General features: G+C 37.6%; 1 long non-coding RNA gene and 1 pseudogene across 1 annotated transcript; both read right to left on the bottom strand.

The window, feature by feature from the left end:
• Positions 1 to 689: 689 nt before the first annotated feature.
• Positions 690 to 25,902, bottom strand: LOC137744387 (protein SHOOT GRAVITROPISM 6-like; annotated as a pseudogene).
• LOC148692347 (uncharacterized) lies at positions 6,219 to 7,218 on the bottom strand. The gene is made up of 3 exons (XR_015954434.1): positions 7,040 to 7,218; positions 6,833 to 6,955; positions 6,219 to 6,259 (listed from the first exon to the last, which is right to left on the bottom strand). It is a non-coding gene; the product is annotated as an uncharacterized LOC148692347 (long non-coding RNA).
• Positions 25,903 to 26,726: the final 824 nt, after the last annotated feature.

Genomic DNA, 26,726 nt, shown 5'->3' with positions numbered 1-26,726 from the left:
CGTTTTGAAATCGCGCGGCATTGTGCGGCGTAGTGATGATGGTGATGATGATGCCTCTTTGCGCCAAGAGTCTGGCGATGTCGATCATCGGTATCATGTGGCCTTGGGCCATGAAAGGAAACACGACAAAGTGAAGCTGGGGCTCTCCGGACGCTATGGTATTGGGAAGAAAATTGGATAGACAGATTATCATATATGAAGCAGGAGGTTCTCATGTTACTCGAGGGATATAGTATCTCTCTCTTGCTACTGGACAATGATGCAATTTGCTGCTGCTGATCCTAACATTTCTCTCTACTCAGTTATGTGGACTCTGTTAAACCACTTCACATAACTTGCTTCCAATTTCGTGCAGTCCTAGTGAACACAAAAAACTACGTATAACGACGAGAATGATGCAATTGCGCGACATTTACGCGTAAGGAATTCAACACCCAATAGATTTACGAGAATGATGCAGTCGCGCGACATTTACGGGTAAGGAATCAACACCCAATAGATTTACAAGAATGAGGCAGTCGCACAACATTTACACGCAAAGCTTATGGGACCAAATGGAGTCTCGCGGGTGAATAAAACTGACAATTCAATATCAATAGATGGAGAGGCAGGAAATATTACATATTATGGCCAAACACGACTCCGAATCAATCAACACACTAATATTCAGAATTGCCTCAAAACAATAAACCATGAAACATCTCAAACCACATCTCCTTTGTGTTCAAGTTACAAATCGTTTTCCTAAAACCTGTAAAACCGATAGTACGTGAAAACCACACGAATGTACAATCTCCGAGATGACGTTTTGAGTGGAACAGAATAATGTTACATCTATAACACACAAAATACACAAGCGACCCGAGGTAAATGTTTGATTTACAATGATACAACACAATTGACATGATTTACAACAATTCGATTAATTTATGGCCCCGGTAACCCTATATATTGAAGGTCAATGCTGAATTTCACGATTCTCCTACGCTGCTTCGTTCTGCATCTTGCAATGGGACTTCCATTTCACAGTCATCAAAGATCGTGATGTGTTTCCTTGCACACAGGTGAAGATGATCAATTTAATTTCTCCTTTATGGCTTGCTACTTCATTCTAGACTGAAAAGTCATGGCCCTTTGGTATTGAGTGACTTGAGTCCGTACGATCAACTCGAGCTGATTTCCATGAGGATGACTTCGAGAATTTTAATAATAAACCCAGAGCAGAAGAGCACGTAGCTCTCATGACTGCATCTGCTGACTAACTCATTTTTCCTACTAGCGTTTTGAATACCTAGATTTAGACATGAATTTTTGTGAGTATACCATGTTACTCTTGGTTATGATGGGCCATGATATAAAAAGATAGCACTCGTGTCTGAAACTTACCAGCGCATAATATTGATTCAAGATGTGCTGATCATCGGACAGAGATAGCGTACAGCTGGAGAAGTATATAGCATTAGCCTGAATTATCAGCCATGGTGCATCGAATGCCTGCCGTATCAAGAATGTAAGTCAAGTCATTTGAGTACCCATATTGTGAAAAGAATAAAAGGGTGGTATAACCATCTGAATTGCAAAGATTATACCCATAAAATCATAGGGCTTTCATACCATAGTTATGATGCTAAATTTACTAGCCATTTAGCATAGCAACCAAAAAAAGAAAAAAAAAATTGTATTGAAAATGAAGGTTTTCCAGTCGAAACCTGTATTGTAGATGCTGAACAAATTGCTTTGTGAGGTCTCTGACAAAACCCTCGTAGTCAGTTCTGAAAAGAGAAAAGTTGGTGTGACTTCATTTATCGCCAGATAAGGTTACTGTCATAATCATCTCATAAATTCAGTCCTCTGATAATATGTCAAGACATACCGATGATCATAATTGAAAGAATGCATGTTGAACAAGGGGAGGAGTCCATCCATTTCCAGTAATGGGGCAATTTGTTTCAGAGTAGTCTGTTCACCAGTTCAGAAAAACAAGTGTACAATGTCTCCATGCATCTTCATGCACAGAAGAAGTAATAACGGTAAGCAATTACCCGGCAAGTCTGTCTCACGCTAACGTCATCATCATGCAAATGCAGAACCAAGCGTGGGATTACGGTATATACCTGGACATAGTATTACATTTTATAACTATACGAGCTTTTAAATGAAAACCTCGGTCAAGTTTCCATGTTATTCATATATAAATAATTAAGTGGTAAAAAGTTCTGAACAAAACTGTGCAACAAGTTACTTTCTGAAATAGGCAGCCAAAAGAACGAATGAGAAGCATGAAATGATAATCTCAATAATTTCTACGCTCATATGACAGTTCTTCAAAAGGAAAGAAAGTTCTTCCTAAGATCAGAACAAGTAATAGACCTGCTCGAGAAATGCCTCATGTTGCAGACCAATTCGATAGTTACTTAGTGCTCCAAAAGCTGCAAAAGCATTAGCTCGCATCTTCGCATTTGTACATATCTGTTCCATGTAATTAGTCAATGTATCAGCACAATAAAATGATGTACGCTACAATATCTGTTCCAAACATGTTGTAATTAGTCAATGTATCAGCACAATAAAATGAAGTACGCTACAAGCAACATGTAAGATGCCATCTGATTTCCAAATAATAAGTGACATTACATGGATATCCTTTGGCTGACAGTTTGTTCTAAAATGACTTCTAGGAAGAAAGGGAAGGCGTACATTGTTCAGCCCACCTATTTTTCTGTTCTTCGACGAACTTCAAATTTTCCATGCTCTTAATTCTTTTTAAATCTATACTTGCAATATTTAACTGATAGTCTAATACCAAAATTAGTTAAAGTAACTTTGAGAAGAGATGCTCCTATTAACTGCAATCACAACTCAATTAATTTGGAAACATTTAAACAAATGTAAATTGTAATCAAGATATGGCAACGAAAGTGGAAACCGCATTTAATCAGATGTAATCCTTGAATGACCAAAGAAAAAAATGAAAGAGGCAGCAAGAACCAAGAAAATAATTTGTGCACCAGTATACTGAGAGTGAAGTACTGCACCTGAAGATTTCGAAGCCACATAGAAAGACTAAGCAAAATGGGATCCACAGCGTCCTTGGGTGACGACTCAAGCATCTATTATATTAAAAATGAGTGCTCAATATTGAATTAATACTAAAGATTAATAATTACCAAGGAAAAAAAGAGTGATCTAAAGAAAATTCTTAATATTTATATGACACACATGCTAATATTACACCCATCAAAAGAAAAGGAGGGAGGAATTCACCGTGAGCAAGCAAGAAACTGCAGTTAATTGCACAGATTAATTGGAATCATCTAGCAAAGCTAATATTACACCCAGAACTTGAGGTGTGTACTGCAACATCTGCATAGATGGTATCTGCGACTCAAAAGTTCAAAATGTCAATTCCTCCAGAATCATAGAATGAACGGTGAAGAGAAAAAAAATGAAATAAGATTTAAAACACGCAGTAGGGCATACAATTCATTGTGAAGGACAGAGAAATAATGACACCAATTTCAGGCCGGCAGACAAACAAAGCCAGGCTTCAGAATGGACATGTAATTACAGGATATCGTCCAAAGACCAATAACGCTATTTAGACACACGAAACTGACACACTAGTTGACAATCTCTAACAGAGGTGTCTTGATAACATTACTCAACTCAACCAAATAATACTCTCTTCTCTTAAGGCCTAAGGAAATGCAACACATTTTCTATCAAAATATTCCAAATAAATTTTTTTAGAAAAAAGTAATGCTCCTCTAGCTTGAGACTGATAGAACCAAAAGATGTGAATGCAAGCACATACTAATTAGTGAAAAGTAAGAAATTATTCATTTTTGGATAAGGTAACCACTTAATTTTTGGATTGAATAAATCAAAGGAGAATTAAGGAACATATATAACATGGTGTGTAAAAGGATACAATGTATGCGTGGAAATCATTTCCCACTGGAAAATTATGGAGGTCAGCTTCCCAGAAAAAAGCTAAAAAAGATATAAAAGAAAACTAAATAGGAACATGCACAGAAAAACCAAGCACTTTCGCAAAAGATTCACTTAACTTGTACTAGTCCTCTCAAACACAAGCGCCTGACTGTTGGAGATTCATCTGAAACATGTCGACACAATACCTCCACAATCTGCTCCAACAGGGATCCAAACCCATCCCAGTGTTAGTGTATAAGCATTGAGCTAATCTGAGTTTAGGATAAATAAGCTTTGTATTTAGTTGTGTATCCACTTTGGTTAATTTCACCAAGTGTAGGGCTCATATTGTAATTCTGTCTAAGTGACATGTGGAAGGATCCTTGAACTTAGCTAGATGTGTGGCTGAGATTATTTCTGTTTGAGATGGTGGGAATCCTTATGCATAACTAAGTTAAAGAATATAGAAAGAAAAACATTCTCTCTGCAATTTCTGCAAAGAGTAAAGCATCCAAATCCATCTCCATTTTTTCTGTGATTAATTCTTTCTTCTTTCCTCAAATTAACACACACTAAATCAAACTTCATCACCCTGCATTATCAAGAATATTAACTAATAAGAATTTGGAATCAAAGGCTAACAAAATTATTCAACTAATAACACAAAAATGCATGAATTAACAATGAGCACAAAACAGGTTAAAATGCTTGCAAAGAACTAAGATCCCAAGTACACTAGAAACTGAACGAAATAGAGTAAACAGTGGTTACTATGCACATATTATTTGGGTATACTTTATTAATTGTATCCTTTTCTATCACATGCGTAAACATGGACAGGAACAATGATACGGACCGAGATAATTACCAAGATGAACAGAAAAGTAACAAATTGCTGAGAATAATGACATGATGGAAACAGAGTTCGAAACAAGAAGATCCCACGATACAGACATGTCATGGAAATAACAAAATTTTAATGTAACCAACAAACTGTAGTGTGTCTTGGTTGACATCCAACGCATACCAGTAGCGGACAAACTCTGACAGTGCAGCTGCTGCAGCTTCCCTTTGGTATCTTTGGTGTCGATTTAATTATTTACTTAAAATTACACATATGCTTCGAACCTTTAAATAAAAAAGGTGGTGTCCATCAAAAATGAAAATGAAACCACCACAAGCCTTAATTTCCATGGACCATAAAAAACAGATTATGATATTTACAACAGAAAATCACTTACCATATAAAGCTCAATAAATACCTCGTACTTAAATGCAAGCTACCTTTTTCAACAAATTCGCAAAATGTGATAAGCTTAAACAAATTGAAATTTTGTTTAGCAAGGGTGATCTCGGTTTCTCGAATGATGATCTTTAAATGAACACTTCGGATGATATTTTTTAGTGGAGTGAGCCCAAACAAGCGGTTAGCACCATTTTAACTTACTAACCAGTTAACGCTTGAGCACTCATCGTACGACGTACATATACATATATATGGGTTAGGATCCGATGACACACGCTTTTAACACCCATTTTGTAAAGTCCACTCTGTAATGTATTTCAACGATCTGTACCGTCTATATTTTAGTCAATGTTTTAAAGAGCGAAGCCTAAGTGTTTCGTGAATAACCTTGCCTAGGCTATAGCCTCATGGTACCTAATACTTTGTAAAACAATCAAGTAAGCATGCCAAGCAATCAATTATTTGATTAAACTATTATCTCTCTAATTCACATCATTAAGTCATAATAATCTAATAGAAACCAAGTTCGAAACATAAAATTAGCATGAATTTTATAAAACCCTTGCCCAAAACGACGACATTTTGGGTTTGGGAGGTTTCTTTTAAAACAAAATCAAACGCCCAGGTTGCCTAGGCGCCTGAGGCAACAACCTAGGCATTTAGGCTAGTCTATAGCCCAACCGCTGGGCAAAGGTGTTTTTTTCATAGCCCCACCCCAAAAACTGCCTAGGTGACTCTTAAAATTAGTTTTTTTTTTTTAAAACACTGGTTTTAGGTCATCATTATTAGATCATCCTTGCAAAAAATTAGACAAATTTGAAACCATAAAGTCATTCATTTGTTGTAAAGGAAATGGACAAATACAGTTCTACAAAGAAACTCTAAATTTAATCAACGGTTATATGGTGCATTTGGGTGATTTTTGGTAGACATTATCTTTGAGGTAAGACATAAACGATAGACAGTTGGATCGTTGAAATACATTATGGTGTGAGCCCAACAAAAACGTTTGTCAAAATGTGTGTCAAGAGCATGTGTTCAACACATTCACAGAACGCTTGGAATGCAGTTAAAAGAGCCCTGCAAGAGCATGAAAAAGGGGACAAGTTTTTACAATCTTAACATTTAAACCTTACATGTGCTTGAAACTTACACGTGTGTGAGTATTTATATAGACGGCAATATTCTTTCAGACAGTCTGATGTTACGTTAGCGTCAAACTGCCAGTTAGAGGTAAAATTGTAATCGCAGGTATCAACTTAATAACCATCTTGCAGCCTAACATATCATCGTCTCTTAGTATATAACTATATATAGCAGAAATTTTAGTCTAACAGACTATAAATTTGGACCATTGACTGAGGAGTGATGGGAGAAAGTTCATGTATGGTTTTCACATGGGCTTTGGTTTCAGCAAATTTTAAAAATTCATCTTTTTCAGTTATTTGTCTTGATTGGAAAGGTGCTATTAGTTAAAATTGTTTATGGAGACTTCATAGCTGTTTTTTTTTCTTTGTTTTCACTTTGTGGACATCTTGTTCACTTGTGTAGTTGTCATGCAATGAAATCTCGGTTCTTTCTCAAAAATAAACTAGGAAAATTCTTGCATGCATCTGGCAATATCAATAAACAAAAACTGTACTAGATCCTTACCGTAACGGATCATGTTGACCACGGCTAGCTAGACCATGACAACTTCCCAATTGGAGAGTAAGTTCAGCAAGAACAGAAGCATAGTTTTGTTGCACAGCTTTTTTTCCTATTTTACCACCACCTCTGCAACAAGTATGGAACATGTCAAAGTTGTCTAACATTAACAAATACTACTGAAATTTGATAATCAAAGCTGATTTCTGAAACCTGAAAAATGCAGTTACAGCAATAATAGCAGCTTGCAGAATGTCATCCTCCATTTGACCGTCAACTAAATGGCTAGGATTCTCTCCTTTTTCTGAATCACCTTTAAGGATGGGATACTGGTCAAGGACGGATATGACATGCTCCAGGAACAAAGACGAAAGAACTCTATGCTGGGAAAATGCCTACAGATAAAAAGCAAAATAACAAACATTAAAAAAAATAATTTACATTAAAAAAATGTAGAAGATGACTGAATAAATTATGATCAAACTGAATAAATCAAATATAATAATAGAGGTGATTTCAAAGGATGATGTATCACAATCTATGTTACAAAAATTTCAGACTAGTAGTGGAAAGTGGCAAAGTGATGAGAAAAATATTACTACAGATAGGCGGGGGAAAGGGGTTTGTCGGTTTGAATGACAGAGCAAGAGCACTTTTGCTCATATAATATTTGATATGAAGTGAAGTAGTATGAAGATATGTTGGATATTAGATACTATATTTACTTCAAAGATAACGCGTGTATATTTTATAATTGTAGTTTGCAATTTAACAAACAAATTACTTAAGTGGGGTTGAGTGGGGACATCTGCCCCCAATGAACCTTCATTGGCTCCGTCCATGCAACCCGGTCGTGCAGCATAAAAACAGGTATCTTTATAAGAAGAGTGCATATAATATGGGTAAAAGGATACAGCGCAAGAGTTTCCTGGCGTAAATGCTTCTTAGTCACATGGGCTGTAGCCATCAGCAGAGCTTGAGTTGTCCTATAACAGACAAACACACACGCACATATATTCTCAATCGGGGTTACCAAACAAAAAACCTATTTCTTTACCAAAAGAAAGCAAGAAAAGCTCATTGCATTTTTCCCTTTTTCAGAATCTGTTACTAATTTAAAATTTCATTATTAGCAAAACCTTGAAACATCAGTTTCACTCAGCTCAGTTCCCCTTCTTGTGACAAACTCAATTACAGCTTGAATGGCCCCCTCCGCTGATTGCTTGATCTTGTCACATACAGCTGCTGTGCAACCATGCAGGGTGGCTACTAGCTGCAAGATGAAACTGTTGTGTTGTAGTATCGGTTTCTGTTGTGCGGAAGCTTCAACAAGTGTGAGTGAAAAATAATAAACCCTAGAAACTGATAACAGATAAATGAAACAATACCAACAAGAACACCGAGATTTATACTGGTTCGGCAATGCCTACATCCAGTTTGGAGACGACGGAGTATTCTACTATAATCAATGAGAACATACAATGGTGTTTCACTCAATTTCCCAAAGACCCGAATAACCCAAGCTCACACACTTACAATAGGAAGAGAAAATATCGAATACAAAGCAAAACAATTTGAGAGGATTTTTTCTTTCTCTCTACCGAATGGTTTCTTGTTGTTTCTCTTCTGTGTATCTATCTGGGCTGCTCCAGCTTCTTCTTATAGAACCGAATAAGATGACTTCTCAAGAGAACCAAAGGCCAAAGGTCTTCAGATGCCAACACATTGAGCATCTGCTTTTGTTTGTCTACCACATGCAGCAGATGGCAACGCATGCCACCACAAAAGAACATCTGCTTTTGTTACTCTCCCACATGCTGTATGCCAACCCATGCCACTACAAAAGTAGCAGAAACCAGATATTTATCAATTGTTTATTGTTTGAGCCAATAATCAACAATCTCCACCTTGGCTCAAACCCTCTAAGTAGAACTCCAAATTAGTCGTCTCCCACTCCCCCATGGGGCAATCAACAAATTTTACAAATGCCAACCAAGTCTAAGCAGTGCTTAAACTTGAGCAACGAAATTGGCTTTGTTAACATATCCGCAGGATTGTTAGCGGTCCCAATCTTCTGAAGAAGAATATCTCCCTCGTCTATGATCTCACGAACAAAATGGAACCTCACGTCAATGTGTTTTGCACGTGCATGATGAACTTGATTCTTTGCTAAATGAATAGCACTCTGACTGTCGCAATGGACATCCACATGGTCTTGTTGAACCCCTAAGTCATCAAGCAACCCTTGAAGCCAGATGGCTTCCTTTATAGCTTCTGTTACAGCCATGTACTCCGCCTCAGTAGTCGACAATGCAACTGTAGATTGCAGACTTGACCTCCAACTTACCGGACCTCCAGCAATAGTGAATACAAAACCAGTAGTAGACCTACGCTTGTCTAAATCACCTGCGTAATCAGAATCCACATATCCAACAACACATTTACCAGTAATTTTATCCTGCTGGAATAATAAACCAACATCCACAGTACCTAGAATATACCGTAGAATCCATTTCACAGCTTGCCAATGCCCTTTTCCTGGATTATGCATATATCTATTGACAATACTAACAGCTTGTGAAATATCAAGCCTAGTACACACCATAGCATACATCAAACTACCAACAGCATTTGCATAAGGAATTTGAGCCATGTACTGTCTCTCCTCAACAGTTTTAGGAGACATAGAAGCACTAAGTTTGAAATGAATGGCAAGAGGTATACTAACCGGTTTTGAATTTTCATTCATCCTGAAACGATGTAGTACCTTCTTCAAGTATTGCTTTTGACACAAACTAATCTTGCCCTTTGCTCTATCTCTTTCAATTTCCATACCTAGTATCTTTCGAGCTTCTCCCAAGTCCTTCATCTCAAATTCATTGCTCAGTTGAGTCTTCAACCTTTCAATCTCCACTTTGCTCTTACATGCTATAAGCATATCATCAACATATAAAAGTAGATAAATGAAGGTTTCATCTTGTAGTTTGCGAAAGTATACACAATGGTCATAGTGACTTCTTGTGTACTTTTGCCCAATCATAAATCGATCAAATCGCTTGTACCATTGCCTTGGAGACTGCTTCAAGCCGTACAATGTTTTTCTTAATTTGCAAACCCAATTTTCCTTTCCAGCAACTTTAAAACCTTCTGGCTGGGACATGTAAATCTCTTCCTCCAAATCACCATGTAAGAACGCAGTCTTGACATCAAGTTGGGCTAACTCAAGGTCAAACTGCACAACCAAAGCCAACAGAATACGAATAGAAGAATGTTTCACTACAGGAGAAAATACCTCATTGTTGTTGGTATTCACAAGAGTTTACTAACTCAATACCAAAATATGTGGGTGATAAGTTTACAAACTCTATCACACCTCTCACTTTCACTCTCAATAAAATTGGACTAACAAATGGAGAAGGGATAGGAAATAACAAGCTTCCACGAACCACACTCTCTTGATATATGAAATAAAAGGCAGTTTACAAACTGATGAAAAAAAAACAGAAAACAGAAGCTTACAAGCTTATGAACCTGAGAGAATACAATCAGAAAATGGGATTCGGATGATGCCTAAAGCCTAGCATGAAAGGCCTATTTATACAAAACAGAAATTAATAAACAATAAGACAACACATGCAATGACAGATGGTGATTACCATCTTTACACCCTTTCACATATGCACCAGCTGCTAGACACTTTTACACACATGCTCTGCATCATTCCTTGCTGTCTTTCAACACCTTTCGGCTAGCACATAGAGGAGACTTTGTTCTTTGTAGCTGGAAAGAAACAAACAGCTAGCAGCAACATTTTACAACCTGTTTTGATTTGAATTTCCAACAATTGTCGTCAATGCCTTCTTTCTGAGAGTAACCTTTAGCCACCAATCTGGCTTTGAATCTTACATTATCTTTTCCCAAAGATTCCATCTTCTTGGCATACACCCATTTACAACCAATTTCTTTCTTCCCCTTCGGTAACTGCACCAGTTTCCAAGTCTCATTTTTATGAAGAGATTTCATCTCCTCATCCATAGATTTCTTCCACTCCTCGCACTCTGGACTTATGACAGCTTCTTTGTATGCGGATGGAATGTCATCTTCAATAACGGGAAGTGCATATGCCACAATATCAGTAAATCGAGCAGGCTTTCGAATTTCCCTTCTCGATCTTCTGGTTGCAATATAGTCTTGTTGCTGTGGAGGCTCTTGTGTAGGTGCCTCTACTTCATCATCCACGTCTTCATCATCAGAATTAACTGTAGGGCTAGGGTTTGTAACATCGGACCTTACTGGGACAACTGGAGTCTTCAGTAACTCCACCTGCTTTGTGTTGCTCATGATCTTGGTTGCTTTAGTTTCACCTTCATGCTTGTTCCGATTAACCATACCAGCCTCATCAAAAGTCACATCTCTGCTTACAACAAATTTCTTCATATCTGGACACCAGAGTCGATATCCTTTCACGCCAGTGCTAAAGCCCATAAATAGAGCTTTCTTTGCTCTTGGATCCAACTTGCTTTCTCTGACATGATAGTAAGCAGGACAACCAAATATGTGTAAGAACTTGTAATCAGTACAAGGTTTATTAGACCATACCTCCATGGGCGTTTTGCCCTCGTTTGCAGTAGTTGGCAATCGATTAATGATATGGCTTGCATAAGTGATTGCCTCAGCCCAAAATGCCTTGCTTAAACCAGCATTAGATAACATGCACCGGACTTTCTCAAGCAACGTACGGTTCATGCGCTCCGCCACTCCATTTTGTTGTGGTGTCTCCTTAACCGTAAAGTGCCTCACGATACCCTCATCTTGACAGACTTTCAAGAAAGGATCAGACTTATATTCACCCCCATTGTCTGATCTGAGAGTCTTGATCTTTCGATTGCTTTGAGTTTCAATCATCTTTTTCCACTTCAGGAATATTTTCAAGACTTCATCTTTACGCTTCATGGTGTACACCCATATTCTTCTAGAGAAGTCATCAACAAAGGAGACAAAATAATGGCTACCTCCCCAAGATGCATTCTTGGAAGGTCCCCAAACATCAGTGTGAACATAATCAAGAATGTTTTTAGTGTGGTGAATAGCAGTGCCAAATTTTACCCTAGTTTGCTTACCAAACACACAATGCTCACAGAATTCCAATTTGCATGCCTTTGCACCTTTCAACAAGCCTTGCTTCACCAATCCTTGTAACGCTTTTTCACCAGCATGCCCTAGACGCATATGCCATAACCTTGTGGTGTCTGTGCTATCGTCAATAGCTTCGGTTATGGCTGCTCCACCAATAATTGTACTTCCCTGCAAGAAATACAAGTTATTTCGTCTTATACCTTTCATCACCACCAGTGCCCCGTACACAGCTTTAAGAACTCCACTCTTCATGGTGATCTTAAGACCCTTGGATTCCAAAGCTCCCAGAGAGATAAGGTTTTTCTTCATATCCGGTATATACCGAACATCACTTAATTCTCTGACTGTTCCATCATGCATCTTCAAACAGATTTTGCCTATCCCTTGTGTTTTGCAGGCATTATCATTACCCATCAAAACAACTCCACCATCCAGCTCCTCGAAGCTAGAAAACCATTCTCGAATGGGACATATATGATAGGTGCAACCTGAATCCAAAATCCACTCCTTGGAGTGACCATTAGTAGATGAACTAGCTAAAGCAAACTCGAGATCATTATCTCCTTGGTTTACAATATTTGCTTCAGGACCCGCTTTCTCCTTCTCTTTGTTCTTCAATTTGGGGCAGTCTCTCTTCCAATGACCCTTTTGGCGGCAAAAGGCACATTCATCTTTAGCAGGAAACTTCCCTCGTGACTTTGAACGAGATTTTCCCCGTTTCACATATTTTCTTTCCACTGTTCGACCCCTTGCAACAAGTGCCTCGGTTTGTGAATTGTGAGTCTTTAGTTCCTTCTTTCGACACTCATGATTCACCAATGCCGCAGACACCTCATCAAGTTTCACCTCGGTTTTTCCATACAACAAAGTAGTTGTCAAATGATCATAATCATCAGGCAATGAATTTAACAAACATAATGCCTTGTCCTCGTCAGGAATTTTCACATCAAGGTTTGCTAAATCAGCAAGTATTTTATTATAATCATTGAGGTGTTCATGCATAGAAATACCTGGACTATACTGAAAACGGAAGAGTCGTTTTTTTAGGAAGAGCCGATTTTCTGCGCTCTTGGTCATATACTTTTCCTCCAATTTTGTCCATAACTCCTTGGCAGAAGTTTCCTTTATATACGGGTATTTCAACTCCTTGTCAAGAAATGATCGAATAGCAGCACAAGCATGAAGATTAATTCGCGTCCACTGCTTGTCCTCAATATCTTCTGGTTTCTCTTCCAGAACCATATCCAACTCTTGTTGATACAAGACATCCATAACTTCACATTGCCACATACCAAAATTATTAGAGCCATTGAATTTATCAACCTCTAACCTTGTAGTAGCAATTTGGTGTCTGTTGGATGTAGGTGCCGACTCCTTCTTCTTCACAGGTTCACCTTCATCTCCAGCCATCTTCTTCGGCACTATTCACGGGAATGCAACGCCAAGAAATTTTCCCTTTTTTTTTTCTTCACTCCCACGAAAAAAACAAAGCCCTAGTCGAAAAACTGGGCTCTGATACCACTTGTTGTGCGGAAGCTTCAACAAGTGTGAGTGAAAAATAATAAACCCTAGAAACTGATAACAGATAAATGAAACAATACCAACAAGAACACCAAGATTTATACTGGTTCGGCAATGCCTACATCCAGTTTGGCGACGACGGAGTATTCTACTATAATCAATGAGAACATACAATGGTGTTTCACTCAATTTCCCAAAGACCCGAATAACCCAAGCTCACACATTTACAATAGGAAGAGAAAATATCGAATACAAAGCAAAACAATTTGAGAGGATTTTTTCTTTCTCTCTACCGAATGGTTTATTGCTGTTTCTCTTCTGTGTATCTATCTGGGCTGCTCCAGCTTCTTCTTATAGAACCGAATAAGATGACTTCTCAAGAGAACCAAAGGCCAAAGGTCTTCAGATGCCAACGCATTGAGCATCTGCTTTTGTTTGTCTACCACATGCAGCAGATGGCAACGCATGCCACTACAAAAGAACATCTGCTTTTGTTACTCTCCCACATGCTGTATGCCAACCCATGCCAACCCATGCCACTGCAAAAGTAGCAGAAACCAGATATTTATCAATTGTTTATTGTTTGAGCCAATAATCAACAGTTTCAACTTCGTAAACACAATAAAAAAAACAATGAACTTACCTCCCTCTTTGTTAGTAATATACAGACAGAGGAAATAATTCTGTTGAAAAACCTCAGATGGATCTATAGAAGCATCCTAGGTACAAAAAGAAAACCAAAGATCATCCTAGTGTTACATTTCCACCCATGGCTCCAATCAAAAGATATGATAAAAGCAAAGAAGAGAATATTAAAAAAACAAAAATATGTATGAAAAGAATTGGCAATGAACCTACACTCTTCGAAATAGCTATGACATCCTCAAGCGATGATAAAGCCCTGTAGGATATTTCTATGTCCACGCCGTAGCTAGTAGTTGAAGGCTGTGGAAGTGAAACTGCAATGCTAAAAAGTTGATCAAGAATCTACAAAGAGAGAGAGAGAGAGATAGAGAGAGAGAGAGTTCAGTCATAGAAAGTATATATGAAGAGATCCAAATGCATTTCCAGTCTTCCAGATAACTATTTCAGAGACTTGTCCAACTTACCTGAGCGGAGGCTTTTCTAACTTCTGAGTTAGTGTCTGCACAAAGTGGAAGATACATAATGACCCTGTCTCCCAAGGACAATGCCTCACGACTTGGCAATACAAATGCAGCTGGACGTTAAACGTAATAATAAGAATAAGGATAGGTCAGATAAAAACTAAAAGGAAAGCTGTGTCAGGGGCATTTTTACATGGTAAGTTGGAAAAGTTCCTATGCAAATTACGGTCAATTTGCTTGCTGTGCGTGCAACTTCCTTGGCAGCACAGGGCACAATTTGCAGTGGTGCAAACTATCCGAAACTTGAGAAGTATCTCATGTACTGCAAGACAACCTCTTCGCCTTTGACAATCCACAGGTGAAGAAACATACTGGTCAATTTGTCTCAAGATATGGGATAACTGCTCTGCTCGACTTCTCCCATCTTCTCCGCTAAATTGTCATATGATAATAATCAGAAGCGGTATGGTATGTAAATAAAAGCAAATATATATATGGAATATATGAACCCATGCAATTTTTCAATTGTAAGCTCACCCTTATATTCCTAAACATGAAAACTAGCACATATAACTTCATCATCATTATACCTTCAATTAATAATGGAACACATATAACTCATAGGAGCTAGAGAATATGTATATTATAGTGACGTTTGCATACATAATATATTCTTTGTTCAATGATACATAAGATACATTACGCATATGTTTTACTTTAGAGATGGACAATTTAAATTATCAGATGTGTGAATTTGATATGCTCAACAAAACCCCACGAGTACAGCCGAACTAGAGAAGCATCTATAAGAATTACTTTAGATGGAATGGAGCACATATGGCCACATTGAACCTGAGACATACATGAATATCCCACTTTAGAGTGCCCAACCCAACCAACAACGAATGAAGAGGTTTTCATATTTGGATAAATGAATGAAGAGGTTATAAATCTATGTATGGAAATGCAAGGCTTAGAATTTTGTGACGAAATAATTTCAAATTCTCAACCTCTATCAAAGTGGAATCTCACCCATATCCAAAATTATCAGAAATCCAGAGAAAGCATTTGGTTACTTTCAAAGAAAAAGAAACAACGGAAAAACTAAAAGCACAGCAGTCAAGCAAGAGTTCGGAAAGGATGACAGATTGAAGTGCACTCCCAAGAAGCATATATCATGTTATTTAAGATAAATGCTACAAGAATTGCATATATCATGTTATGTAGTGTACCTTGTAAGAAGAATTGCACACAGGAGAGTGATAAGGTTGTCGATAAGAGGATTGATAACATCCACTGGATCATTTGGTAAAGCAAAGAACCCTAAGGTGGCCTGTCAAAATTATCACAATCAACAAGATGTATTAGCCACCAACCAAGAATTGGGTTTACCAAAATAACTAGTGCGTCGGAATAATAAAAACAGCAAACCTTTAATACATGGTTTCTGGTTTCAGTTGTTAGTTTTGGCTCTACGGAGACCAACGTAGTTCAGGCACTTAAAGCACGAGCCTGTAGAACTTCAAGAAGAGAAAAATTGAGAAAGTTACAACGTAAGTTAAATCATTACCCTTAGGCTGTGTTTGTTTCAAAAATTATGTTCCACGAACTATAGTTGGGAAACAATACATATCACAGAAAGTTTTCCCTTCATATTTAATTTTGATATCACATTGATTAGATTTCTTGACAGTTTCTAAGGGGAAATAATTGAAATAATTGTATAACGATTTAATTGAAATTTTCATTTTCTGAAAACTTGGCTTGATAGCTCTTAAAATTTTATATTTATGGTTGTAGCCTTATAGGGAACATATTTTTCCGGAATCAATTGCCAGGATTTTCCTAGTGGTCAGAAAAATTATGTGGGTCAAATGCCAAGAAAATTGTGTATTCCCAGAAATTACTTTTTTTTTTTTTTTTTCCAAAGTTTTCTCTCCTTTGGAAAAACAAACACAAGCTCATTGCATACCACGGGTACAACCAATACTGTATATTACTAACTTGTGTGTGCAGAAATTCAAGAGCAGAATCGGAGAAGCTTTCACTATCATCTCGGCCCATCAAAGTTAATATATAGTCAAGCATTTGGTCCCTTCTTTTTAATGGAAAGGATGAGCCATTTTCTGCAGCATTAATGACAGCGCGACCTGAAATATCAACAATAAGTTTCTGTTAAAGATGCATTGTACTAACAGTTGCATACCATCTAAATCATTAGGCATAGAACATATGTGTCCAGCGACAGATTTTTCAGCTTATGATAAACTATAATAAATAGCAATATCTCGCATTATTTTGGCCAATATCAAAGCCTTTTCCTAACATAAACATGTGTACACTACACCATCACCCAATGTATTGATAAATTATATCACTATCAGCAATATCTACCATATCACCCGCCTATGTCTTTTAGAGAGTTTAAGTTAGACTCTCCAGCATATATGTGTCCTCTAGTACGTACAATTACACTAAACCTCAAATCATTCTATATCCCAACTTTCCAAAGATTCGACAAATATCTTAGGTACATACGAACAAACAGGCAACTCATTGAAAGCGATCTGGCTAGATGGGTAAAACATCCCGGAATCAACCTATAAGAACCACATGAACAAGAACCAACCACACCAAATGGCCTCAAACCCTATGGAAACACACATGAAAGAACAAAATTTCATGTGCCGATGAAAAAGAAAAAATTAATACAAGAGAAAACCTACTCTTAGCAAGATGTAACCCAATTCAAGAGAAACAAGCTTAGGTGAATTTTTTTCCTTTGAGCAAAGTTTTACTTGGTGTCTTGTATCACTGGTAATGGTAAAAAGAAGAAACAAAGAAACAAGTGCTGGGGATAACTCTGGGAGTTCAAACTTAAAAAGAAAAACATGGAAATAAACCAAATTCATAAATGAAATTCATGCAAGTTTGCAGAACAATTTTCAAAGTAATTATAAAAATGACACCAGATTTCATACAAACCTAGTAAATTAATAGCAGTAATAACTGCCTGCTTTGCAGTGGGATGTCGCACATGAAGAAGCCGTGAGAGCATATTAGTCCCCTGCAAGAGAAATAAGTAATCAATCTTTTATTGCAGAAATTCTACAAAACTTACTAACACACTTGGCCATATTCAATTCATCGTGAGGTCAAAATTCAAACCAATGCAAACATCCAGACTTTTAAGGGATACTCGCTTTAACATTAAACCACCAAAATCATTTGTCAAACCTAAATAACTCAGATTTGTATGATCTTCCTCTCATGGTATTGACTCTTACTATACTGTATTCACACCTTCCAAGGAAGAAAAAACAGCTCAGGTTCTTTTTAGGCTTCAGATACCACTAGCCAGACTCAAATGTTGATGTTAACCAAATGCTGGCATGCATTTCACGCACATGCTCCTGTTTGTAGTTATATGCATGCAAATTTGTGGGTGATCATGTGAACAAATTTGCACACAAATTTGTGGGTGCTCCTGTTTGTAGTTATAAGCCTTGTCATTAACTTTTTAAAGAAACACGCTAAACCAGCTGCAATAAAAAAAAAAAAAAAATTACAATTACATATTAAGCACCTCTCAAATCAAAGGTTCAAAGGTTTTGAGATGGCTTCTTGAGTTGAAGGATGGCCACAAAAAGCCCTAAGATTGGCGTACATGGAAATTCCAATAAATATAGAACCAAAATGATAACTGCTGGCCAAATTTAAGCTTACATTACAAGTTAAAAGCTGTTTTATACTAATACATGAACTAAAGCATCACAATGCACCCTCAGTTAGATTTCTGCTTCAGCATTTTTGAGGATCATTTTGCTAGGAAGTTAACGTGGGTAGTGTCAAATGCTAGGGACACTTGTACCCATCGCAATTGCCCAACCTAAATATCAACTTCAACAAATCAAGATTCCAACCCATTCAGCATCAGAAGATGACAGCACGACACCCAAAATCCAAATTACTGTATTTTCCGTTTGCCAATTATTTGCAAACAACCCTATGGATTACTTTTGCAAATAAGAAACAAATTTTCATTAAAACCATAATATTACAAAGCTTAGTGTACAAGATGTCCACTACAAACGACACAATTGAGGAAACTCAATCTACCAAAAACAATTCACACACCCAACGAGTATTAAGCCAGTAAAAGACCTGTCATTGCTAAGTTGCTAACATTGGAAAGAAGATCTCCTTTTGGAGAATAATAATACAATATGAATCTAAACATGCTTTGGAATATCAATATTGGTTTAAAAGGAATAATACCGATGAAGAAGTGTTGAGTGTTCATGATCAGATGTATAAAGTTCATATTGTTGGGTAATAGCATTCCCAAGTGATCTCATCCAGTCAACATCTTGAATCACATCCAAAGATTCTGCAAAAAACTGCCAGACAAATCAAAGAGATGCATCAATCTTATTGTCAGTGAGAAGGACATTTGTTTCAGGTGCATTTTATATTATTTTTCACAACACTAATGAACGTGTTTAGACAGACACAGTTTAGAAAACAAATTTTTGAAACCATTCACAATTTTTCTTGTTCATTTGGAACATAGCTCTGAAATTCAATGGCCAAGAATTAGAAATTCATGTTTGAAGAAGCAATTAGAGTATGCTTCCATTGAGCTAATTCATTAGCAGTTGAATCATGAGTTGATATTTCCATCATTCCCAAAGCAAACATGAGTTCTACCTAAAAAACAATAGGAATGTTGCTGAAGAAAGGAACAGATATCACTGAGTTCCACGGTTGAACTGAACTTACATTGATTATCATGTCGTCCCAAGTTTCTTGATAAGAAGGATCTTGTTTTAAATCTTCTGTAGCAGCATTAGAACTCCCAAATAAATAAAATCAGATGCGAACCTCTGATCTCTTGTATTGGAAAGGTATATAGGGGTTGCCTGATGCATCCTTCGACCTCTTAAAATCACTTCTATCCTTATCTGTTAAGGCACAGTGACGCATAAGATATTCTACAAACATCTTCCCCAATGGACCAATTAAGTAACAATGAGAAGCCATAACGACTATCAACTACACCAAAGAAAATGCAATCCAACATTAGGACATAGGAAAAGCAAGAGTGTTCTACTGAATGTTTAGAAGAAAATAGAAAACAGAGAAAGGTGCCTAGGGGTTAACAATTATAAGTTCATACGGCATACCTCTGAAAGCGCCTTTCGGACACCTAAATTTTGCTCATCTATCAAGAACTGTACAGCTTCAACAAGAAAAGGCCGTTTACTGTGCCATGCTTCAGAAAACCTCCAAATAAAATCATAAGAGTGTTAGATCATGTAAGAGAATCAAAATATTAATTACCAACAAAACAAAAAAAGGTCAAAAAACCTTGGTAAGAGATGTTTTAGACCACATAGTGCACCAAACGTGAAAGGTTCTTCCTTCAATCTGCATTTCTAGTAGCAAAAAATAAAAAATAAAAGAGACTATTATATTTTGAAAACTAATACATAAAATCAACACCAGCTTCACGTTTACTCTAGCTAAACACTTAGTAGTAAGAAGAAACATTATGGAAAAGAAACGTACATTTATAAGGAAGACAAATAAATCCTCAGGGTATACCAAGCCAACTGTCAGGAAGCAACGCTGAACCTCGTTGTAAGTGTGCCCAGAATGGAAACAACTCAAACATTGAGAAAAAGTAAAATACCAAGTTAACAATTAAGTGCTGAAACGGTTAGCCATCAACATCTGCATACAACTACAGAATCTCTATGGACAAAGTCTAGAAGCAAAAGGCAGGAACTTGTGCTATTTGAACAAAAAATAAGGAATACATTTTAACCTTCAGTCCAACTGAGAAATCTGAGTGTTCTTTGTTGTCATTATTGATGCAAACCACCGGCAGGAGCGTTGATAAAATAATTGTCAGTTCCTGAAAACCACCATGAGTACAGAATAGCACAACATAAACAATACTAGCATCGGAAAAAATATAAGTAGTATTCCAAAAGTAACTAAAGGTAATTCGGCCTATGGTGAATAATATGGCCACACTGATGGCCTTATTCCTTTAAAATTGGTCACAAGGTTGAACATGAAAAAAAGCAGCAGTTCTTAAAGATTAAAACCATCAACAAGCTCAACTTTTCTGTGCAAGAACAATATCTAAAACTTCAGCACCAACAAACTAAATAAGAAAAAAAAGAACATAATATGTTTTTCACTACCTCAAAATCAAGTAAAGGAGGACCACTTTCTGATAGTATAGAAGCATTTAAGAGATTGTGAAGACTGCATGCATGTTGCCAAAAAGGTAATATCTTGATCTCTTTTAGACCTGGTCGACGAGATAAAGAAAAAGCTGCAAACGTTACTGACGTGTAAAAAATTTAGTGAAGGTGTGTATATCCATGTATGCCTTTGAAAATATACAAGTGCAATACCGGTTTAAGAGCTATATCATAAAAGACTTGTCTACAAAACATTTATTTATAGTGCAGGAGCATGAAGTACTGTTTCATGATAAATCAATCTTACAATTCCAATATTATGAGGACAAGTCTGGGTAAAGCCGCCTTTAAGGCCAACCATATGTCCTAATGCATCTACAGATGACATGCGAACCCAAGAAAGAGCTTATTAAATTTATAGAAACCAGATTCCATTGCCATTAGTTCTCATGTCTATAAAAACGAAAAAGTGTAAAGGATCATACATCCAGCAAGAGAGAGAGAGAGAGAGAGAGAGAGAGAGTCAGAAACAAGGAATACACGACACTCATCACGTATAGGAGTATTACACTTCACCTAAGCATACGGTTGGGAAGAGAAAAATATACCTTTAGTAAAACTCTTCACAAATTTATGCCTAACTAAGCATAGAAACATGATTCATCTTAAAGAAAATAGAAGGAAATTAAAACAATGAGGCACCATTAGAGTAAAATAAGAAAGAAGACTAAAAACTGTTTCCCAAAATGAAGTATTTGACCGAGTTTAACTTTATAGTAATAACTACTACCAAGATGTAGTTGCAATTAAAGGTTGTGGGAAAACAAAATCACCATGGAAAGTAGAAATTACGATAAGAAATAGAAAGAACAATATTTTTCAAACCTATATATCTCGTGAAGCAGCCCAAACTTTCAATAAAAGCTCAAAAACAGAATTCAGAAATGACCTGCACTAAAAAGTCAATTATGGTACTATTCACTTTACTCTTTATTTTGTCCTTATCGTTAAAACTCAAAGTCTTCATGCCCTTTTCATTAGTTTTCCTCATTTAATAATGTTATTTTAGCATTAAATTTATTAATTGAATGGGAATTAGAAGTGGTGCCTTTTGGTGAAAGATATGTCTATCCTAAGATGATATTCAAATAAAAAGTTGCAACTTTTGACTAAAGTTTAGTCACATACGTTTCAAAGAGACGTCTCAACTTTTATAAATAGGAAATCCCTCCTATAGTTGTAGATTCACTTTTTCGTCATTTGCATAATCATAAATGTAGCGCACTACATATTAGAGTGTCGCATTGAATCCATATGAGAAAGTGTTCAACACAATCATGGTTCATTGGAGCCTTGTAATTTGGAATGCTACTATTATAAGGATGTGGTTATTGTATCCTATGAGACGAGCCATAAGCATCGTAGTGTGGCGTAAACTTGTTTTAAGAACAAAATATTGAACATCTACCTCAACCAATTCAGGTGTTTCTAACCCAATTCTCTTAACATTGTTTATTATTGTTTGAAGCAGTGTCGAAGACACAATAGTACAGGTAGGGGCGGCTACCCCTTTGACTGTTGGAAAACCCCATGAAGAACGAGGAATCCACCTTTTTGAATTGACACGGAAGCTGTGGATGCAAATTTCTTCCCCCTTATTCTTTGACAAAATTGCACCTACAAAACAAATTACACCTTTGGTCAAGGCCAAGAGCCTCACGCGCCCACGATGAATGGGAGGGCTTTGGCCGAAGAACCTCCAATGCCAAAGTTAGAATTTGAGAGAGGGAGTGTTTGGAGAATTTAGAGAATTTAGCAAGAATGTAGAACTTAGGTTTTGGAGAGAATAAGGGTGTTTATATAGGGGTGTGGCCGGCCCCTCTGGGAGGAGATGGATCGGCCACTTGGATGGTTTTTTTGGTGAGATTCATGATTTGTAGCTAATTAGTAAATTAATTGAATAATAAATCAATTAATTAGCTAATTAATATAATTAAGGGTAAAGTACAAAAAACTACCTCAACTATTGGTGTCACGACACTTTCATACCTTATTTTTTAAAATTGACAATGTCATACCTCATCTTTAGAATTTGTGTCAATGTTATACCTTCCGTTAGCTTGACCGTTTATTTCTCAGTTAAATGCTGACATGGCTTGATCCGGGACCTATTTTTTTATTAAAAAATAATAAAATATTATTTAAAACAAAAAAAATCATTTAATATTATTTAAATATTAAAATAATAAAAAAAAGTACATAAAAAAATAAAAAATAAACCTCTCCTTTGGTCCCTCCCCCCTCTCCCTCTTCCCTATCTTCCTGCAACCTAGAAAGAAGAAGAAGAGGAAGAAGAAGAAGAAGAAGAAGAGAAAAAAAAAAAAAAAAACCCAAACCAAACCCAGTTTGTCCCCCTTCCCCCTACCACAGACCCAACCCCCTGCAACCTAGAAAGAAGGAGGAGGAAGAAGAAAGAAAAAAAAAAGCAAAAAATAAACCCAACCTAACCCGAAGGTGGAAGAAGAAGAAGAAGAAGAAGAAAGAAGAAGAGGAAGAAGAAGGAAAAAAAAAAAATGGGAAACCCAGTTCGTCCTCCCTCCTCCCCCCCCCCCCCCCTAAAACCCACCCAACCTGCAAAAGAAGAACAAGAAGAAGAAGAGAGAAGGAAATAAAAAAAAAACCCAGTTTGTCCATCCCCCCGCACCCACCCTCTTCCCTCCATACCCATTCCCCCCCCATTTTCGCTGCGCCCAGGTTCTCAACCTTCGAAATCTGCTGGCGAAGGTTTCTTGATTCCACCTTAACGGGATTTGGGTTTTTTTCTAGGTTTTTTTTTCTTTTTTTTTTTGGGTTGCAGGTAATGGGTGAGAGGTTGGGTGCAGAGGGTGGGTGCGAAGGTTGGGAGGTTAGGTGCGGAGAGTGGGTGTGGGGAGAAGAGGGGGTGGGGAGCTAGGAAAACAAATCGGTTTTTTTTTTTTTTTTCTCTTCTTTTTTTTCTGGGTTGCAGTTGCAGAAAAAAGGGAAGAAGATGAAGATGGGGAGAAGAGAGAGAGGGGGAAGGGGACGAATTGATGTTGGTTTTTTTTTAATAACTTTTCTTTATTATTTTAATATTTAAAAATATTAAATGATTTTTTTTTTAGTTTTTAATAATTTTTTTAATAAAAAATGGGTCCTGGATCAAGCCACATCAGCATTTAACTGAGAAATAAACGGCCAAGCTAACGGAAGGTATCACATTGACACAAATTCGTAAGATGAGGTATGACATTGTCAATTTTAAAAGATGAGGTATGAAAGTGTCGTGACACCAATAGTTAAGGTAGTTTTTTGTACTTTACCCTATAATTAAAAAGGAATGATTTGGGGGTTACCTTGTAGAGAATATTTGATGAGGATGGATGAAGTAGGTTTTGAATAATACCTATTTTGGGCACTTTTGACTTAATTGAAGGATGGGTGTCCACTGCTCGCGCGTACGAGTTTCGGTGTTCCTCGAGGGTAATTTTGTCCTTTTTACCCTAAAATCCACGTGTCACCTCTATATTCTTCTTGATTATTTTTGGCTCTACAAATTCCCCCACACCTGCTAGGCTGCACGCAAGAAAGGGCAGCAAGTGTAGAGATCTCCAACTTTGATGCAGATTCTCGCTTGGACTTGGAATTAGATTATTCTAGGGAAGGGAAATAGCCTCCAAAGCCTATTTAAGCCTACCTTAAATAAGGGATTAAATCAACTTCGGAGGGTAATTATTTATCCCTACAAGAAAGAGAGAAAACTAGAGAATATTTGTTCCCCCTCCCCTAGAACTCTTCTTTGCTTGCTTGTGAAAAGAACTTGATTTCTTTGTCTTCTTGGCACCGTATCGATGTAAGAAAAACCTAATTCTCCTTGTCTTCTTCTTGGGTGGTGCTATCATAAGGCAGCCGTCATGGTGGTGCGACACGTCAGCTGACAAGAGCCAAGAGTCGGCTTGGCATGGGCTAAGGAGATGGTGTGGCAGGGGTCATTGCTTGTGCTACTCGGCTTTACTAAAGACAAAGACTAGCTCGGCATGGGCTGAGGAAATGGTGTGGCATAGGCCACGGTTTGAGTTGCGTCGTCTGGACTGCTTGCCAAAAATGAGGAAATTGCTTTAGTTTGATTTCTCAGCTATAGATAGAGCTGCTAAGATCAGAGCTAGTAAAGATCTTCAAGCATTCGATCTTTTGAGCTATGTGGCCTTATCGCACTGGAAAGCAATTAGTTTACCCTCTCGCATTGGAGAGCTTACCTATATGGGTGTCGGGGGATTGGTTTACCCTCTCGCATTGGAGAGCAATTAATTTATCTTCTCGCACTGGAGAGCTTACCCATATGGATGTCAGGGAATTAGTTTACCCTCTCACATTGGAGAGCAATTAGTTTATCCTCTCACACCGGAGAGCTTACCCATATAGGTGTCAAGGAATTAGTTTACCTTCTTGCACTGAAGAGCAATTAGTTTACCCTCTCACACTCAAGAGCTTACCCATATGGGTGTCGGGGAATTAGTTTTACATCTCGCACTGGAGAACAATTAATTTATCCTCTCACACTGAAGAGCTTACCCATATAGGTGTCAGGGAATTAGTTTACCCTTTCACATCGAAGAGCAATTAGTTTTTTTTTCTTACCAGTCAGTGTTGTGAAAAACTAGCATTGATAGCCTAGACGGCTTTTTGGGCGACTATATAAAGAAACACCTTGACCCTATTTGGCAGATCAGATAAAGGATCAGATAGGATTAGTTCTATGGACCCGGGTGTTTGGCGTTCACTCGTACTAAATAAGGGCCAGATTAATTTAACCGATCTGCTTATTTAACACGGTATACGCCTGCTTAATAAAACCAACCAAAACGCTCGGATTATTTAGGCGGTTTCACTCTCCTCTCTCGCGAACTCGGCCCTCTCTCTCTCGCCTTCTCTCGGCATCGTCGTCCTCCCCATCACCTTCTCTCACCATCATCATCCTCCCCGTCGCCTTCTATCGGCATCATCGTCCTCCCCGTCACCTTCTCTCGCCATCGCTGTCTTCGCTGTTGCCTTTTGTCACGCCGCTTTCTCTCGCCATATTTGCTCTCCTAGTCCTTGTCGCCTTCCTCGTCGTCCTCTCCTTGTGGCCTTCCTTATCACCTACTCGCTATCCTCCCCTGCAACTAGGTCTTGCAAAGAAACATGGTGCGGCGGAGAGATGATTTCAATTTGGGATTTTTCTGCAACTGGCTATTTGAATTTATTTGGGATTCTTCTGCAGTCGGGGAAGAAGAATATGGGAGAGAAAGGGAGGGAGTTTGGGGGGGGGTGCGGCGGAGAGAGCTGGGGAACAATTATCTGGGATTCTTCTGTAGTCGGGGAAGAAGAAGAAGGGCAAGAGAGGGATGGTGTTTGGGGGGTGCGGAGAGATCTGGGAACCAAAAAATGATTTCGCTTTTTTTTTTTTTTTAATTTAATTTTAAGTTTGATTTCTCCTATCCAGTATAATACCAAACACAGTATAAATAATACAGTCATTAGTCCGATATTGCACCAAACGTCCGATTAAGTTAGTCAGTACTATCCGGTGGCTATTTATCCTATCCGACAGAAATAGTAAATACAGTTCGAGCTGCCAAATGAGGCCCTATATATGTCCAACAGGAATGGGCTATAAACTAACTTAGGAATTAGGAGGCGCGCCTAAGCACTTGAGGTGTTGTTAAAGCGCCACCGAGGTGTTTGATTTTTTTTTTATTTTAAAAAACAAACAAAACCCAAATCGATATCGTTTTGGGCAGAGTTTTTATAAACTAAAACTCTTCTATCTTCTCCCACCTTTCTTTACATCAAAATTTCAAGTCTCAAGACAACGCTGCCAACCTCCAATCTCACCCGTCAACCTTCCACAAGTTCACAACA

Source organism: Pyrus communis, chromosome 12 (assembly GCF_041283825.1).
Source record: "Pyrus communis isolate YQ-2024b chromosome 12, ASM4128382v1, whole genome shotgun sequence".
In the NCBI taxonomy this organism is placed as follows: domain Eukaryota; kingdom Viridiplantae; phylum Streptophyta; class Magnoliopsida; order Rosales; family Rosaceae; genus Pyrus; species Pyrus communis.
Note: the sequence above shows the minus strand (reverse complement) of the source record. Positions and strands in the feature narration are given on the sequence as shown.